The 18144-nt window shown below is 46.4% G+C and overlaps 1 long non-coding RNA gene across 1 annotated transcript in view; it reads left to right on the top strand.

Moving 5' to 3' along the window:
• The first annotated feature begins 1041 nt into the window (after nt 1–1041).
• The window catches only part of LOC138481634 (uncharacterized), a 306303-nt gene continuing 289200 nt past the window's right edge, over nt 1042–18144 (top strand). The window contains exon 1 of the long non-coding RNA XR_011274299.1: nt 1042–1131. This is a non-coding gene — a long non-coding RNA (uncharacterized lncRNA). The remainder of the gene's footprint in view (nt 1132–18144) is intronic.

The raw sequence follows: 18144 nt of genomic DNA, 5'->3' as shown, positions 1-18144 counted from the left end.
ACATCACCCCTGCGGTACCTGCAATGTATGTAGATTTACGAAGAAAACAACATCATTCATGATCGAAGAAAAAGAGTGGAAGATCAAAATATTTTCCAGTTGTAAAACTATAAATGTAGTCTACATAATCGAATGCCCGTGTGGGCTGAGATATGTAGGCCAAACCAAGAGACAAGTGAGCAAAAGGATTGGTGAACATAGATCCCGGATTCGATGCCGTGTACACACAGCACCCTTGGTATCACACAACCTTGTGTACCAACACAGTGCAGATGACATGCACTGGTGGGTTGCGGACACAGTCCTGAACACTACTAATGCCACCAATGCCATAAACCACAAAGAATCCTGGTGGATCTTCAAACTAAAAGCAACCACCAAAGGCCTTACTGAAGCCATGTCCACTACCTATACATGAGCTTGCCCGCTCCCTCCCCTTGTTCCATTCTCCTCCACAACATATTTCAACTTATGAGACTACCCCCTCCTGAACACCTGCATGGATGGTGGCACCACCCACCAGCTGGGACACCATCCCCTAATGACATAAGGCCATGTCCAGCTAGCTAGCCCCTCTCAGGTCCCTCTCACAGTATAGCCTCGCAACACCAAGCTATACCACACTTCACTGGCATTAAGCACTGCAATATACTGACCAATGGGCCAATTGCCCCCTTACACCGGTCCACTTACCTCCTAACTGGTCTCCTGCTTACCCCAGATCAGAGGGCACGGCCGACGCCTGTTCCCACAATACAAGTTTTCCACTCCTCTCCCGCACCCCATACAATTTTTTTCCACACTGTGTCAACACGGACGGGATTTTTATCAACTTCCATAAATGTTTAATAACTGCTATCTTCTACATTATGTACTTATTCCCAGCACTTTCTCTACATAGGTGGGTGACAGCATTTTGTATTAGCCCGGTAATGTGTCTTCCGGGCACACCGCTCCTTTCTCGTTATAGCCACCCAGGTTGCCATAACGACATCACAACACACGCCAATACGCATGCGCCCTATCTGGTGACACTGCTCCCCTACGCATGTGCGGCTCTATCTTGTGGCACAGCACACAAGCCGTCTGCTGCCAAGTGAGCTGTACCTGCAGAGGCCGCGGCTCAGTGCGGTAAGTACGCACCCAACTTCTTTCCTCAGGTGAACTTGACACCCCCAAACAGGGGGCCCCCACTACTGGGGCAGCCCCAGCCCAAGCTTCCTTCCACTTACAAAGCCGCCGCCTGGACAGCCTGCTCCAGTGCCCACACGCGGTTTATGTCATTTCTCACGCATCCCGCCTTAATCTCCTTACAGGGCTATGGAGACTTGAATGATTGCCTGGCATCATGCTTCCCGGCCTATTACCCACGGCACACGCCGTAGTGCCTGCTTTTCATTGAATTGTTTTAAACTACTATTATTCAGGTACGGCACTTTCTCTTCACTCATCTCAAGTTTACAACCAGTGCACTTGCCTCACTGCACTGTTCTATCTGTACGTGTAATGCTACGCCTTCATTCCCCTCATGGTACATCTCTTTCTGTACAGGCACTTGCCTCCTGTTATCAGCTACCCCTGTCCAGACCAGCTCTTCCACGGGCTCGACAAACGGCAGCCACAGGTACCTTTCAGAAACCGTGCTTAGCCATTTTTTACTCCATAAGACCAGCCCTGCCCGTTGACAACAACCCTGTTTTTACCCTTTACTCTCCAATTGTTCTAGAATCCGATTTGCCAAGTGAGACATCAGGAGCTCCCTCCCCTAGTAATACGGGGTCCGACTCCTCCGCCTCTCCCCCAAAGGAAGAAGCGCCACGCTCCATTTTTTGTCCAGGTTAGTAACTAGTTCGCACAAGCCACTGGACAGCGTATGTCCAGCCGCATGGTCTTAATTCAATGTTAACACATGCTAATATCGGAGCCAATAGGCCCTTTCCAAGGTGAGCTCCACACTCCTCTCTTCCCCGTTCTGTTCCCCGTTTTAGGGAGACCCGGTCGAGGCCCATGAAGAAGGCTTACTTGCCGAAACGTCACAGGACCACTCCATCTTGAGGGCTAACTACCCCCCATACCGCACCATCACTCGATCTACTTCCAGACGTAGACCAACGACTAGGTCCTGTCCCCATCAGTGAACTTCGAACATTTAATGTCAAGAAGAATGTTCTATTGAATTTGACTGTTTTTGTATTTTGTATTTTCTGTTGGTTGCCCTTTGAAAAATTCAAAATTCTTCTTTTATGTGTTGTACATTGAGGCAAACCACTAATGTTTACACAGCCCTGTAATTGCTTTGCACGTGTATGTACACATTTTTATGTGAATGTTTACCCATGTATCTGTTATGATATGATATGATATGATATGGCATTTGTAACGCGCCTATACACAAGTGTTTCAAGGCGCGACGAGGCAGGGAGGGGGGATCAAGGGGAAGACAGACAACGATCATACTAGGCCAGGTGTCATTCAGACCGCGCAAGTGCATGGGTAGTGGGAAGGGAAAAGGGAGGGGGGAAGTGCAGTACAAGTAAGTAGACTAAAGTAAATAAATAGGGCCAGCTGGTGGCAAGTGCAAGGTAAGTGCAGACAAGTGCTGGGAAAGGGGGGGCTGTAGGGATACAGAGACAGTCCCTCAGTGCAGGAGTTGCCAGGGAGGCAGTGCAAGAGGAGAGTGGCTGGGCCCAGGACCGAGGTCGGTGAGAGTGGCCCAGTTGCAGATTCGGTGCAGATTCAGTCGAGAATTTAGCAGGGGAGAGGGAGAGAGAAAGCAGAAGCAAAGAGGAAGGTTTTGAGGTGCTTCCGGAACCGGAGATGGTTCTCCTCAAGTTTCAGGGAGGCAGGAAGGCTGTTCCAGAGGGAGGCCCCTGCCACGGCGAGAGATCTACCCCCAGCTCGTTGCTTCGAGAAGCGGCTGACCCTGAGGGAGTTCGAGATGGACGAGCGAAGGGCTCGGGAAGGAAGATATTTAGGAAGAGAGAGTTGAAGGTATTTAGGCCCCAGGCCCCAGAAGGCCTTGTGGACAATGCAGAGGGTTTTGAAATGAATCCTCGCAGCCACTGGGAGCCAGTGTAGAGATTTCAGTCCTGGAGAGATACAGTCCCTGGACTTGAGGCCAAGGACAAGTCTCGCAGTTCTGTTCTGGATGAGTTGCAGGGGGCGGAGAGTGGAGGCAGGCAGATTAAGAGGCTGTTACAGTAGTCCAGCTTCGAGAGAACCAGGGCTCGGGAGACAGTGAGCTTCTGGGGGAAGGAGAGGAAGGGAAGAATACCTCTGAGGAGGTACAGCTGGTAGTGTGACTTCTTAGAGACGTCAGATGTATGAGGAGAGAAGGAGAGTGTGGAGTCGAAGATGACCCCAAGGTTTTTTGCCTTGCAGGTAGGAGCAGGAGGAGGGCCAAGCGAGGCTGGCCAGAGAGCCACAGGGAAGGATGGAGTGGGTGTGCCGATGAGTAGAATCTCAGTCTTACTAGCATTAAGGCAGAGGTCATTGGCGGCAGACCATTCCTGGATGGCAGACAGACAGTCAGAGATGAGGGAAGGAGAGAAGGAGGCCGAGGGTAGCCTGAAAATGAGCTGGGTGTCGTCTGCATAGCACTGAAAGTAGGGGCAGAGAGCGGCAATGCGGTGGGCAAGGAGTGCCAGATACTGGTTGAACAGCCAGGGAGAGAGATTAGATCCCTGGGGAACACCACAGGTGGAGAAAAAGATGTCAGAGAGGAAGGACCCAAGTTGGACCTGGGAGGGTCGATTGGAAAGGAAAGAGGTCAGCCACGCCAGAGCCTGACCAGTGATACCCAGATTATCACGGAGACGGTTGAGCAGGATGGCATGGTTGACAGTGTCAAAGGCAGAAGAGAGATCGGGCAGAATGAGAACACACGGAGTGTTGGAGTCGAGGTTCAAGAGCAGGTCCTCACGGATGTTCAGGAGAGCAGTTTCTGTGCTTCTGGCCGCTCTGAAGCCAGTTTGATGGTCATGGATTCTACCAACAGTTTCAGCATGGAGGTTAAGCTGGGAGATGGCCAGTTTCTCCAGGAGCTTGCCCAGGAAGGGAGTGATGGAGAGCGGGCCATAGTTAGCCGGGCAGCAGGGGTCGGAAGAGGGTTTCTTAAGAAGAGGGTGCACAAGGGAGTGCTTGAGGGGGGATGGGAAGACTCCAGAGGCGAAGGAGTGGTTGCAAAAGTCAGCCAGGGCACGAGCCAGGGAGTCGATGTGGTCCTTGATAGTTTTGGAGGAACAGGGGTGAACCTGTTTAGACGAGACTTTCTTAGATCGGACTTGTCTGGAAACCTCGTCAGCAGAAAAAAGTGGAAAGGCAGAGAAGGAGGGAGGAGGGGTGGCTGCAGAAGGGCCAGAGGAAGAGCCGGGAAGAGATGGAGGGAGGTGATAGGAGGAGAGTGAGGACAGGATGTCCTGACTTTTTGAGATGAAGTGAGAGGCCAGTGCAGTGCAGAGGGCCTGGGAGGGGACAGGAGAGGTAGAGACTGCAGCAGGGTTGGCAAGCTCCTTTCAGATTTTAAAGAGTTCAGCCGAGTTGTTGGATGCCGCAGAGATGCGGGCTTGGATAAGGGCTCTCTTTTTGTTGATTATATTTATGTTTTTTTCTACGCTATTTGAATACAAGTGAAATACAGAAATTGTTACGTAAACATAATGCGGAACTGAGGCTGCATCTTGAAACACCGGCTAAATAAAATGCTAAAGTGTATCTTATAAGAGTTTTTTGCTCTCCTTTTCTATATGAGAGTTAGCTAATAAATACAGCTCTGCACATACTAAGCATGCCAAATGGCTAAATCTTTACAGAAAATGTACATGTAAAGTTATAAAATATATGTGGCAGGGCGCCACCTTCCTGTTTCCAGTGAGGACAAAAAGTCACTCAGGTGTGATGTAAAGCAATGAGGTGGCACTCGACGGTTGCACCCATGATGAACGTTCAAGGAGGAAAGTGAACGGATAGGTATTTCTCTCATTGTACAGCAAGTTGGCACTCATGTGTACTCACCTGTGAGGTGCAGGTGATTGATTCTGTGGAAGGAAACCAGTTGCAGAGGGGCAAAAAGGATCGTGATGTGAAGCAAGCCACCTGCGACGGTTGCCAAAGTGCTCATGAGCATGAGGTGGCCATCTTGAAGTCAGGCTGCAGAGGCAAAAACGGACAGCCGGTCTCACCAGATGTCACAAGATCTTGCATGGCCATTTGGAATTCAAGCTGTGAATTTGTGACACATTTCATCATGCTGGTTCAAGAAGCCTTATGAGGACCAGGCATTTGACTGTGCTGTGCTAAATGTTGACCTTTTATCACATCCTGATAGTGGAAGGAGTGTCAAGAGTATTGTAACCACTAGTTTGGTGTGTGGTACATGATACACAGCTTCCCGCCTCAGTTCCTCCCAAGGTCTGGTGAGCCACCGAGTAAGTGGGAGCTATGGAAAGAGGATTCACAGGACTACATGGACCCAGTCACAGTGCAGACCAAAAGATTGCGCAATTAATGCACTGCTTAGGTTTTGAAGGACGGAGGGTACTGAAGAGCCATCCTGATCTGTTACGAAGCGCAGATGCCAATGGTGGAGCGGCGTCAGGAGAATCTTTAAATTTTGCACAAGATGAGTCTGCATTACGAAAAGAAATCAAGTCTCATATTGGAACGTTACTATTTTGGAATGCATGAGCAAGGAGAAGGAGAGTCGGTGGAAAATATATATATTTTTTTTACTAGCATTTGGTTTAAAATACAAACCTTTTAGCTTTAACAAAGAAAAAAAACCATGAAACCGAAAAAGATGAAAAAAGCACAGAACCACATCATGTATATAAAAAAATTCAAAAAACACAAGGAGGCCACCGCGGTCCAGTACTTTTCAGGGCCTCTTATCGCATTAGACCTCTAGGTGCACTCCTCCATGGTTTCAAATAGTTCTTTGAAAAAGGCTAGAAAATCCAGAGAAAGTGTGATTCGTTCCCCCATCATCAGCTTTATCCACCAACCTTATGGCTGTCAAGGTAGTTATTAGATCAACACATTTCCCCAGCCACTTTCATCTTATAGCTCTTAGTCCGGGGCATATTAGAGTTAGATGGTACAAGGATTCGCTTTTGTATTTGCACAGTCTGCATTGAAAGTCATGCTGCATGAATTGGCTACGATGATAATGACAGGGGAATCAGTTCAGGTAGGCCGGAACTGTACCCCTCAACCTTATATTCGGAAAGTTGGATCCATAAAGTTTGGAATTTCGCATATAATCCAATGTCTCCATCCAATCTAGATCATCCAATTTTCTTTTCAACTGTACTGGATTCCCCACAAAGGTTGATTGTGTTTCGTTCAACTCCTTTAGGATGGAGACACACGCCTCCCTCCAGGTGATTAATAAAACGTCTGTAAGGCAGGTCATCGCCTTTCTTATCGCTGCAAGCCCTCCTTCATTGGTCTTAATGCAACACTTCTGACAGAAAAGAATGACAAGGTTTTCCATACTGTGTGGGCATACAGCGAAGTTAAACCAAGCTCCGCTCTTACAACTTGCATAGAGATCACAGGTCGGGATCGAAAGAACTCTTCTCCAGAATATGCCCTCTAGGTTTATCCAGACATCAGTGGACAAAGTGAACAAGGCCTCCTCCCCATACGTCAAGATAGGTGTAACTTTCATTGGATAGAAGTCAATTATTGGGGTCAAGGAGAATTTGCAGTACCTGGCATTAATCATCCTTGCCTGTGCGGCTAGATTCTTTGCCTTGGTTCGTAGAAGGGTTTCCCTCTGGGCGGTCAACCGCACTGTCATTAAGGCACATGCCCAGATACGTTAATGAATTAATTCCACCATTCAGGATTTTTTCCCCTTTTAAATATTAAGCTTTGGACTTGCCCTTTTCTTTGCTTTTTTCCCAACCAAAAATGAGGATTCGGGATTTCTGCACATTAATTCTTAGGTCATTTGCATTAACATAACCCTCCAAAGCATCCAATTGCCTACAGGAGGGAGGTACAGGACTACTCTGTCCTCAGGGAATTCCAGCAGGTGCAGGTCACTGGAGTAAATTTGTTTTAAAGCTGGGATACTCTGGATTAGACAGAATAAATTGGCTCTGTTTAGAATCAAGTTATTTTTGATGACAAGGACTATTACTAAAACTAATCTAAATGCCTCCTGTGAATTCACTTGCGTACCTTTCCCCCGTAGCTTGATTCATGGTTGTGGATATATATTGCTTAGAGGGCCTCTGGTCTTCCTTTTGAGTTTTACGCTTTATTATGATATCATGCTCAGGTTCCCAGGTATCCGCGTAGCTTCTCTGCCAGTCGGATCTTCACTGCTCCAGTGTTTTGAAAATTATACGGCTTGCGCACTGGTCATGTCGCTTAGTAGTTTGTTGAGAGTTGTTTTGGGAGATTTAATCGGCGGACTGCTCTTCTACACATTGGATTTCTCTCCTCCTCTCAAGAGTTCTTGAGGCCATTCTCCTGCTTTCCTTTATTTTTTTGTTCAATCTTATGCCAGATCTTGGTGAAGGCATCCCTCTGCAACCACCTCCTCCACACTGGCATTAGGGAGGGCTATTGAGTCTCTTTGAGGGGGGGTCTACAGGAGAAACAAGTCGATGTTTCCCTATCAATGACAAGCCTCGACTCATCTTCATCTAGCTCAGTATAGGTCGAAAGATTGATTAGATCCTGCTGATCTTCATCCTCTGACAGAGCATCGATTTGTGTAATGGAAAGGTCCGTCCCGTTTACTACTCTCCTCTTGAATCGGGAGCGCATTTATTTTATGGGGGATCAATTTTCTCAATGGCCAAAGACCTCTTGAAGCCCTTTTAGGCTGAGGTTGTTTACAGCTTTGGCGGGGTGGTTTTGCGAAAATCCCTTGGCCCCTCTATTTAGAAGTTATTATCTTTTTCAGAGCCTCTCTCTTGCTTTGAGGTGAGTTGTCCGGGAGGGCGCATTCCTTAAGGCCTTCTAATAATTTGGTAAAGATCTCAAACTTCTTTTTTGAGGAGCCCATTGGGATATCCGAGGGCCCCCTGGTCACTGGCTCATGCTTGTTGACCTGGCTAAAATAAGCTAAGGCCATCGCAGGGTGGCCGCCTTGTGCTATTAAGTGATCTGTTAGGATAGGTTGTCCAACCAGAGCTGTTTCCTTGCTTATTACTTCGATGGATGAAGTCGCAGAGCCTTGGGTTGGAGGCAGCCGCCTTGTTCTTTGTGTCACTGGCACACTGACATTAGCACTTGCAATAAAAGAATTACTCAAAAGATCTGTGTTCCAATGCACTTTTGAGCCACAGGTCCAAGCTCTCAAGGTCTATGGGCCTTATTACGAGGTGGGCACAAAGGGATATCGGGCACCGTTAAGGACATCGGTGCCGGTAATCCCTTTGCGCCCTATTCCGAGGTTCCTTAGCGGGTCCCTTCCTTAACGCCTGGTTTTACCAGGCGTTATGGACGGGGCCCGTTAAGGGACTTCAGAGCTAATAACGGTACCGCAATTTGCGGTACAGTTATTAGAGCCTTCCCCCTTCCCATTGAGCCCTGTGAGGCTGAAATAGGAATGGGGAATGGCTTTTTCAATGGGGACTTACCGGTTCCGCAAAGGTCAGACTACGCCGGTAAGTCCCCATTGAACGAGGGCGGACATGGTACCGGTATTGGTGGTAGTCATGGCGCTAATAGCCCCATGACTACCTCCAACCTCGGAATGAGGCCCTATATGTCTTTTCCTTTTTTTGTCAATAGTAGGATTGATAATACTATAAAGAATGCTGGTAATTTCTTTTTTATTTTTGTCTAAATTACCTTGGATTCCAGTTACAAAACCTTCCACAAACGCAAGCTTTGAGTGGAGCATAGCCAGCATCGTGGTCTGATCCCTAATTTGGTCGCTTAAGGTTTCGTGAAGTTTCATGAATGGCGCCATGGTTATTAAAAGGGCCGCTATTGTACCTGCATCGATCGATGTCTTAGCCGGTGTCTGGGCTTCGACTTGGTAGTAGAACTTCATCGGAGGGGGGCCACTCCAGATTGTTTCTGCTTACTTTATTCTTTTTTGCCCTTATTTCGGGTTTGTTGTACACTTGTATGTGAGCCAATTCCTTTAGGTGGTGGGTCTGTGGCCCCCTTTGGGGGCTACACTATTACCCCCTATTTGTAGTCATTTTTGCCTTTTTCCTTTCTAGTGTGGGGGGTTACCCCAACACTGAGTCTTCAGGAGATCTTTTTTGTTTGTGTGCCTGTGCCCTTGGTAAGATCTATAGAGGGTTTGGCAGGCAGGGCCATAGGGTTATTGAATGCAAATGGCTCAGAAGGGGGTTCAGCAGGAAGCAAACCAACAACTGTGCCACCGTTCATTTGTAGAGGGGGGAGGATCGATTCCTTTCTGAGCATATCACCCTGATCGCGAAAGCTTGTTCCATTCCCCAAGGCTGGATCCTCCACTTTATGGTAGAAAAACTGTTTAGACAAGGGCTTATCAGAAGTAATCCCTCTCGGCTTCCAAAAGGTCTTCAACGACTGTGGGCTCGTTTTTTTTGTTGTTGGCCATGCAGATCAGTTTTCCCGAATCTATATACCCTTATAGATGGTTCGTCACTTACCATCCTTTCAGGGGCAAGGGTAATTGAAGAGTAAGTCAACGGTCGATTTATCGATGGTCATGTTATCCTGCAAATCCCCCTCCCATGGCCTAGCTGCTAACTCTTTAGCGTTTTCGGGTGCCTGCGGGGGTTCAGTACGAATACCTGCTGTAAATATTTCAAGCTCAGTAGAATCCCCCACCCCGTGATTGTCTTAAATATTCCTGGAAGATATTGTTTTAGCACCAATTTGAACCCGGACATCAATAGGGCAGGCCCCCGTATGGCAAAATTCCTCCCCTTTAGATACTGGGGCTAAGGCGAGCGCATCTTTCTTGTGGAATAAGTCCTCTCTGCTACCTCCCTGTTTGGGGCAGGCTAATTGAACTATTTCGGAGTCACTCAGATCCGGAAAAGATGCCCGTTGCAGGATACTTGACCTTCTATTTGTATCCTCCATATACAAAGTTGTCAGAGAGGCCAACATCCCCCTTTCCTTATTACTTGGACCAGTGCCCAACTGGACTGGGGGTGGATGCCAGAGAAAGTTTTACAACGGACCTAAGGATCGGAAAAAGTCCAAACAATAGCTCGGCTTTTCACCGAGATATGCAAGGCGGTCACACACACGGCTGTTAAGTGTGCTCTTCTCCCCCTTACAACTGCGTGGATCAAAGGGGAGATACCCCCGCAGTCTTCGCTCAGCTGGTTTATATTCACTGGGTCACCGTCTGCTGATCTCTCCGTAAAGCATCTTCTCCAGGCCCCCCAAGAATTCAAATTACATGCAGATGTTCTGGGTGTGTTGGATGGCCACAGCCACGGCTGGAACCCAAGTCTACAGATAGTACAAAATAGTACTAAGGAAGGCGGGAGGGTACTCACAGCTTAGTGTATTGCACGCTTCCAGTAGTCACGGTCGATGCAAATAACCATCTGGAGCTGGTGGGCCTGTGGCTGTGGCTGTCTGCAGACTGCAGACTGCCACTTGCCTCCCACTTCGCAGCTGCTTTGCCGTTCCCGCGAAATTATGAACTTGCAAAAGGGGGGTGGAGCTCCTCCGCTCTGACACAACATCCCCAGCCAGGGCCTTAAAGTTGTAAGTGACCAATTCCACGGCACAACAAAGCAAGTCAGGAAACAGAATTAGAGAACACGAGGCACAGAACAAAGCGGTCAGCACTCCACTGGACTGAAGACTGTCTCTTGTCTCCTACTTCGTGGCTAATTTGCGGTTCCCGCAGGATTATGAACTTGCAAAAAGGGGGTGGTGCCCCTCCACTCTGAGAGAGCATCCCCAGCCCAGCCTGGGCATCAAAGTTTTAAGTGCCCAATTCCATGGCACAACAAAGCAAGTCAGGAAACAGAATTAGGAAACACAAGGCACAGAACAAACCGGTCAGCACTCCACTTGACTGCAGACTCCACTCGACTGCAGACTGCCACTTGTCTTACACTTCAGTGGAAAATATTGTCACGGGCTGAGGGAATTGGCCAATCACTGGAATTCATTTACCGTCATATAATGAGCATGTTAGAGACCAGTTCATGGCATGTGTGAGGGAACATAAAATAAGAGAAGAAATCTGGGGGAAGGGAGATCCCAGTTTGGATCAGATACTTGACATTGCCCATAGGGTTGAGCAGAGGATGAAGTGTGTGAAGGAGTTGGAAAAAAGTGTGCGTGTGAGAGGAGAAGAAAGAGTGTGTAGCTGTCAAGGGACAGTCTAAAGGAGATAAAAAAAACATTTGCCTGTCGGACTACACCTTTGGAACAAAGGGGCAAAAGAGAAAGGGGCAGTGTGTGAAGGGGTTTTGGGGTCTAAAAGTGCTGGGGGAAGAGATTTTAAGAGGTGTTTTAGGTGTGGAAGTCCATTCCATTTTGCCAACTCAAATAAGTGGCCTAGTCTAAATGTGGAATGCAGAAAGTGTGGAAAGAGAGGGCACTCTGCTTGATTCTGGTGTAATTTCTCCTCCAAAGGAGTAAAATACATTTCTCAGTGTGAGGAGGAGGAGGGTGAGGAGTGCAATCAAGTGGAGATTCTGTGTTGGGTGTGTTGGGGTTGGGGTAAAGAAAGGGATTTGGATCTGTATGTGGATGTGTGTGGTGTGTCCATGCTGATAGACTCAGGTTCAGACTATTCCTTTGTAGATTGGGAGACAGTTGGAAGTGCTTAGTCGGAGGAGGAAAAGACTTAAGAAACCTAGGGTGAGGGCCAACGCATATGGTGGAACCAACATTGAGATTTTAGTGCAAGCTGGAATTCAAGGAAAAATCCACTGATGTGGATGCCTGTAGGATGGTAGGAGCAAGCTAAAATAGGACTTGTTGTAGATCCCAGTGTTTCTAGTTCAAATGATGTTGTTGGGAAGATGTGAGAGGTCGAAGATGAGTTCCTGTGGTGGGTAAGCTTAGGCATGCTCCAATTTGTTTTAGAGATGAAGTAAAGAAGGAGCTCAATAGGCTGGAAGAGTTGGGCATGATAGAGAGGGTTGAGTCATCTGACTGGGTCTCTCCCATTGTTGTGGCAAGGAAGACCAGTGGGGAGATTGGGCTATGTGTAGATCATAGGGCACTCAACAGGAATGTGTGGCGGACAAGTTCCCTCTGCCCATAATTAGAGAAATGGTGATTCTGGTTAGTGGGCATGCTATTTTAGCACATTGGATTTGACATCTGGCTACCACCAAATAAATTTACATCTGGGGTCAAGGGAGTTGACGATGTTTATAACACCTGAAGGACATTTAAGTTTTGAAGGATGCTGTTCGGTTTAGTATTGGACGTGGATTTCTTCCAATGGATGATGCATGCCCTTTTCAGTGAGGGGAAGGGGGTTTTCTGTTTTCAGGATGATATACTAGTTACAGGTCCTACCAAATGCAAACATGACATGAGGTTGGGAAGATGCCTCAAGATTATCAAAGAGGCTAGTTTGACATTGAGGAGAGAAAAATGCAGACTGAGGAGAACATCCATATATTATCTGGGAAACACCTTGGGCCTCATTACGACCCATGCGGAATGGGTTAACGGGTTCCGCTAATGGATGCGGACCCGTTAACACCATTCCGCACGATTACGAGGTCGCGTCGCGGGACCCGGTAAGGACGCCTGGCAAAACCAGGCGTTGTTACCGGGTCCCGCGAGGGGACCATGGAGCTAACAACGGGCTGGTTGTAATCGGCCCGTTGTTAGCTCCCTCTCCCATTCTCATTGAATGGGGGCTCAAATGGGAATGGGGAAAGTCCGGGCCCGGGTTCCCTGAGGAAGAAATTACCGGGCCCTCCGAACTCGGAATGGCCTGGTAATTCCCCATTCAGGGAACCCGGTAAAGGAGCCCGGTTTGGCTCCATGGCTGCCGCCAAACTCGTAATGAGACCCCTTCAGTAAGGGAGGAGTGGAACCCAAGGGGGACTTGGTGTCAGTGATCTGAAATTGGTTTAGTCAGGGTGTCAAGTCTTTTCTAGGTCTTAGTGGGTATTATTTCTTTTTTTATACAGGGGATTTCATCATATACATTAATTAACTTCATAATCATAGAAAGCAGTTAAATAGGTGACTCCTCACAGCCTACATCAATAAGTGTATACCCTTTAAAAGTACATTTTTCCAACAGAATCCAAATAAGCTGCATTTAAAATAGAGTTTTCTCCCAAAAATATTATGGCCCAAAATTGATCTGTCAAAATGTTATCCATACTATGAGTAACATTACTATAAGCTTTAAAATATATTGCTCGTAACACAATACAGCAAGTAAATAGGTGTTGACAAGTTTCAACCTCAGTCTGACAATATCTACATAGTCTTTCTGGCCAGGGAGTTTTTTCCAAGCTCCCAGTCTAGCAATCACATGCAGCTCGTCGAATCACGGTCTCATCAGAAAGCATCTTATTTTAACATTCCTGGTCACAGCAATATACCTACAAGGATGATTTAAAGGGAAAGATAATGTAAAATTTAATGTTTAAAAGTTTTCTTTTCACTTAATTTTCTGACATTATTACCATGGTCCAAATGGCTGCTTTGTTTTTAATTCATTACTGAGAACTGCCAAATTCATCAGGCGATCAAGATCTAAGAATATCCTTCAGCCAAATAGTGAAGACCTTTCTGCCCATATCCGAGTGAAACATTTCTTTAATATGCGAAATCAGTAGTAAAGGATCCTTATTTGTCTCAAAATATGTAAGTACCACTTACCACAAGTGATCTTGCCTCCTTCTAGACAAATAGCTTTGTGTGACATGGCCAAACGCCAGAGATTACTCTCCAACTTGTTATGCAAAGAGCAGTTTGTTCTCCTGCATTATTTCAAGTCCATAACGGGAACTGAAGATGATGTCATATTATAGATTTTTAAAAGACCTTCAATCGAATGTCCATATTGAGCATTATGCCAAATTTGTTTCACATTTTGAGGAAAGGTGTAAGAGTATTCAGAATCATTTTGCATGGACCAGGGACTGTCAACACAAGTTTGAAGATGCCAAGAGGGCGATTGCCAGGAACCCGGCATTGGCCAGTTTTTACACTGTGTGCCCCACATGGATCATGACAGATTTCAGTGACAGGGATCTGGGGTGGTGTTGCTGGAGAAACAGCAGGGTGTGGAGAGGGCAGTGCTTTTTGCATCAAGGGCACTCTGTGATGTTGAAAGGACGTATTCCGTCATAGAAAAGGAGGCACTCAGTTTGGTCTGGTCAGTGAAGAAATTCCACGTGTTTTTTGTGGGGAAGAAGTTTCAAGTTGCTCACTGACTATACATATCTAAAGGTCTAGATGTTGTGCTGTGGCGGATCATGAGGTCGTTAACCTCTAAGCAGAGGCACAAATATGAGGTGGAGCAAGTCCCGGGAAGGGACATTTGTATAGCTGATTCCATATCACATGCAGAGAGTACGACAGTGGAGGGGGATAAGGATGCTGGGGAGGAGGTGTTCCTGGTGTGTGAGGGGACACCTGCAAAGGATGAGTGGGAAAGAGAGTTGGGGGAGGATGCCACTCTTCTGGAGGTCATGACAAGATTGTGAGAAGGTTGGAGAGAGCATAGGAGTGGCAGTTAGGTTGTGAGACACTTTCATAAAGTTAATGGAAAACTGAGTGTAGAAGGAAGTTTCTTGTGTAAGGGGGGAAGGTTGTGCTACCATTGTAGTTGAGGGCCAGGCTGTTGATGTTTGCACATCAAGGACATTTAGGGATGATGAGTGCAAAGGGAGGTTGCTATTGTTGGCCTTAAATTGATAGTGAAGTGGAGGAAATGGCGAAGCGTTGTGAGCAGCGTGGAGAGTTGGACAACAGGAATTACTGTCAACCTCTTAGACCATATAGTTGCGTTCCCTACCATGGAAATGTGTAGCCGTGGAAGCGTTGGGACCCCTCTGTGATAGCAGGGAGAGAATGAAGTACATACTGGTCCTGAGAGACTTTTATTCCAAGTGGATGAAGGTAAATGTTGTAGGAGAAGCTGATTCTTGGGTGGTTGTTAATTTCCTGGATGAGGTGTTCCAAAGAGAGGGTTTCTCTAGCAAGCTGCTGACTGACAACATTGTTCAATTTACATCACAGCAGTTGGATGACTTTCTTCCGGTGTAGGGGTGTTGTATTATAGGGCATTGGTGTATCGCCCAGAGATGAATGGTGAGGTAGAGTGATTTAACAGCACTCTGATGCAAGTGGTTCAGGCAGCAAAGCAGAGGAGGGAAGATAGGGAAGAGGCTGGGCCGAGGTGAGCATGTGCCTATCGACTGGATCCTAATGTGACAACTGGACTTATTACCTTTGAAGTGTTGAAGAGGATTAAGCCCCACGCTGCAGTGTTCAATCCGTGGTTGTGGAGGGAGCATTATGTGGACTGAGATGAGGAGCAGTTGAGAGGTAGGGTTCTGACGAAGGCAGAAAGCTTGAAGGAGAGATAGCTCAAGAGTGTGAGGAGAGGAGACTTTGGAGTGGGAGACCAGGTTTGCCTGAGGAAGAGTAGGGGTGTGGGAAAATGGGAGACCTGGTTTTGGGGTCCTCAGAGGATTGTGAAGAATTATGAGGATGCAGTGATGACGGATGATGGTAGAGTCTGGAACAAATGGAAATTAGCCAAGTGACTATGAGCGTTAAGTACAGTGTAAAGGTTGAAGAGATTATTCCTGACCTTGTTGGTCTTCTATTTGTGAGAGTGTGGTGTGAGTGTGCATGTGTGGTGTGAGTGTGCATGTGAATGTACAGGAGTGGTGTGAGTGTGATTTCAGTGAGGGACTGCACAGATGTGTTTGCAGAAAGGTAGATATGTTATGTTGCACTACTACTCCCTATAGTACATTTTCCCTTGAAAGGTGGAATAACATGTGGGTGGCTGAATTCCAGAATGAGAGTGAGAGATTACACAAAGGACAGCTGGTCAAAAGAGAGACCAGCTGAGGTGGAGGCTCTGAGGTTCTCTTTACACACTTTCCTTATCCTATAAATGAAAGGAATAAACCAAACTTCAATACATTACTGGACTCCTGAATTTACTTACGTCAAGGCACTATGTATTGCTATGCTACTGCCCACATTCCATGAAGGCGTCTTGTGTCTCTCCCCTACCTGTCATTTTTGGTTTTCCTGCTCCACCCCACACTATCCCATACTTGCTTGCTAATGCCACACACACTTCCATTATTCCAATCTGCTGACCCCATTTACCTCCTCTTCTCATCGCTCACGGCTAGCCTTCAGAGCACAGCAGCCATGGAATGGGGTTCGGTTTCTCTGTCCATGATGGCCATCATTGTTCTTTTGAGAGAGTCTGGCATGTGTAGCTTGCATACCTGTAGTACTCATAGGTCTATGTACCTTGGTAAGCGGCTTTACCAGCTGGTAATATCCCAGGACCCATGTTTAGGCATCCCACAATAATATATATTGTTTATATAAAGTACTTATTCATCACATTTGTAAATATTGCAGGTAATGTTAATCCCTTGAAAATGACATCAGGCTAACCAAGTAGCTGGTTCGCAGACAGGGTGTTTTAAGGGCATCAGCCCTCATCTGGGTCCCATGGGCAGGTCACAGCCCCTGTGGTGTACTCATTTGTTTTATGCAGCTTTCTGAATTGTAAATTAAAAATATATATATATATATATATATGTATGTATTCAGTGAAAAATTATTTGTTATGGGGACGTTTTGGTCAAGGGAGGACTGGCCTATAGGGCACTTTGGAGATTTCCTGTTAGGCCTCCGCACGGTGTGCCTCTTTTGTTTGGCATGTCCAAATGTTCTATAGGAAAAGAGTTGGGCATGCTGAGAATGTGTAATATGGAGCCACTTTGAACATTATTTCCAGGGCCACTTTTGGTTCCCAGTCCACCCCTGGTAATGGTTACAAATAAAACCAAAAATCCCCAGAAATTCACCAGTTATGGTAAGCTAAGCAACCATAACTCGTGCCATTACTGTGCACTGCTAAGACTAACACCCATGACATGAAAGATAGATGACATCACAAATGTCATTGATGACATCACATATCTGGGCCACTTGTTTTTGTTCACTGACATTTGCAAGCCAGTTGGTTTTGTACACAGTACTCTGTATATACTGCAACACACTCCTCTGCAGGGCGGAGAAATTTGGAGGAGCTTTTTAAGCTGTATTCAAGGAGCATCATCTTCCCATGTCCACCCATCCCCTGCATATCCGTGGTTGGTGCACCTTCCCTCATTTCCCTCCCCACCTTACTTCCTGGCTTTGCCTGCAAAATAAAATTAAAATAAAAAAAACATAAAAAAGGTTCCTTTAGGAACCATCTTTCCCAGTTCAAAAATAGAACTAGGGCTGGGCTTATGATCGAGCCTCATGCCCTTGGCAATTGAACAATGACTTGCATCCCCAGCAGGCACTGCTAATAACGACAAATATAAACATGAGCTGTAGAAAATGTGTTTGTTAAAGGAGGTTTATAGTATATATATTAATAACATATATACAATGATGTAACATTATGAAACATTTTCACTTATAAAAAACCTATTTAATTTACAGAAAAAACATCGTTAAAGGGATGCTACAGTTAAGATGTGCTCCACCCTTGCGAGTCCTCTGCCCCAGCAGTTAGCTAGTGGCCTCCCACCGTGGCATCCCTTGGCACCTCTCTCCTGTGCTCCCATGAGCACTTACCAATCCGCACTGCCCCTTTTATATATGCACTTCTCGCACTGTACAAAGCATGTGTGCATTTATTGGAGCACTATGTACAGTTATTTGGTACAAGTATAGGAAATGCAGTTGCAAAAGATTTGTAGAACATTGTTTAGTGGCAGTTGGTGTGTGGAAGTTTAATATGTTGATAGGCGATATGTTTTTTAACTGATTGGTAGATATAAGTGTGAATGGTTTAAAGCAGGCAATGAGGGAGTTTACAAACATAACAGTAAAAAGAGCAGGAAGGCTATCCTGTGTGATGTTTGCATGTGCAATCTGGGTGTTCTAATAAGGCATGGGCTAGACAGGGGAATGCAGAGACTGTGGATAGCTATTAAGGGCAATGCATTATGCTCTTTATTGTAAATT

The sequence above is a fragment of the Ambystoma mexicanum genome, chromosome 5p (genome assembly GCF_040938575.1).
Source record: "Ambystoma mexicanum isolate Mex_15411 chromosome 5p, UKY_AmexF1_1, whole genome shotgun sequence".
NCBI classification, from domain to species: Eukaryota; Metazoa; Chordata; class Amphibia; order Caudata; family Ambystomatidae; genus Ambystoma; species Ambystoma mexicanum.
This window is presented reverse-complemented; position numbering and strand designations above follow the sequence as displayed.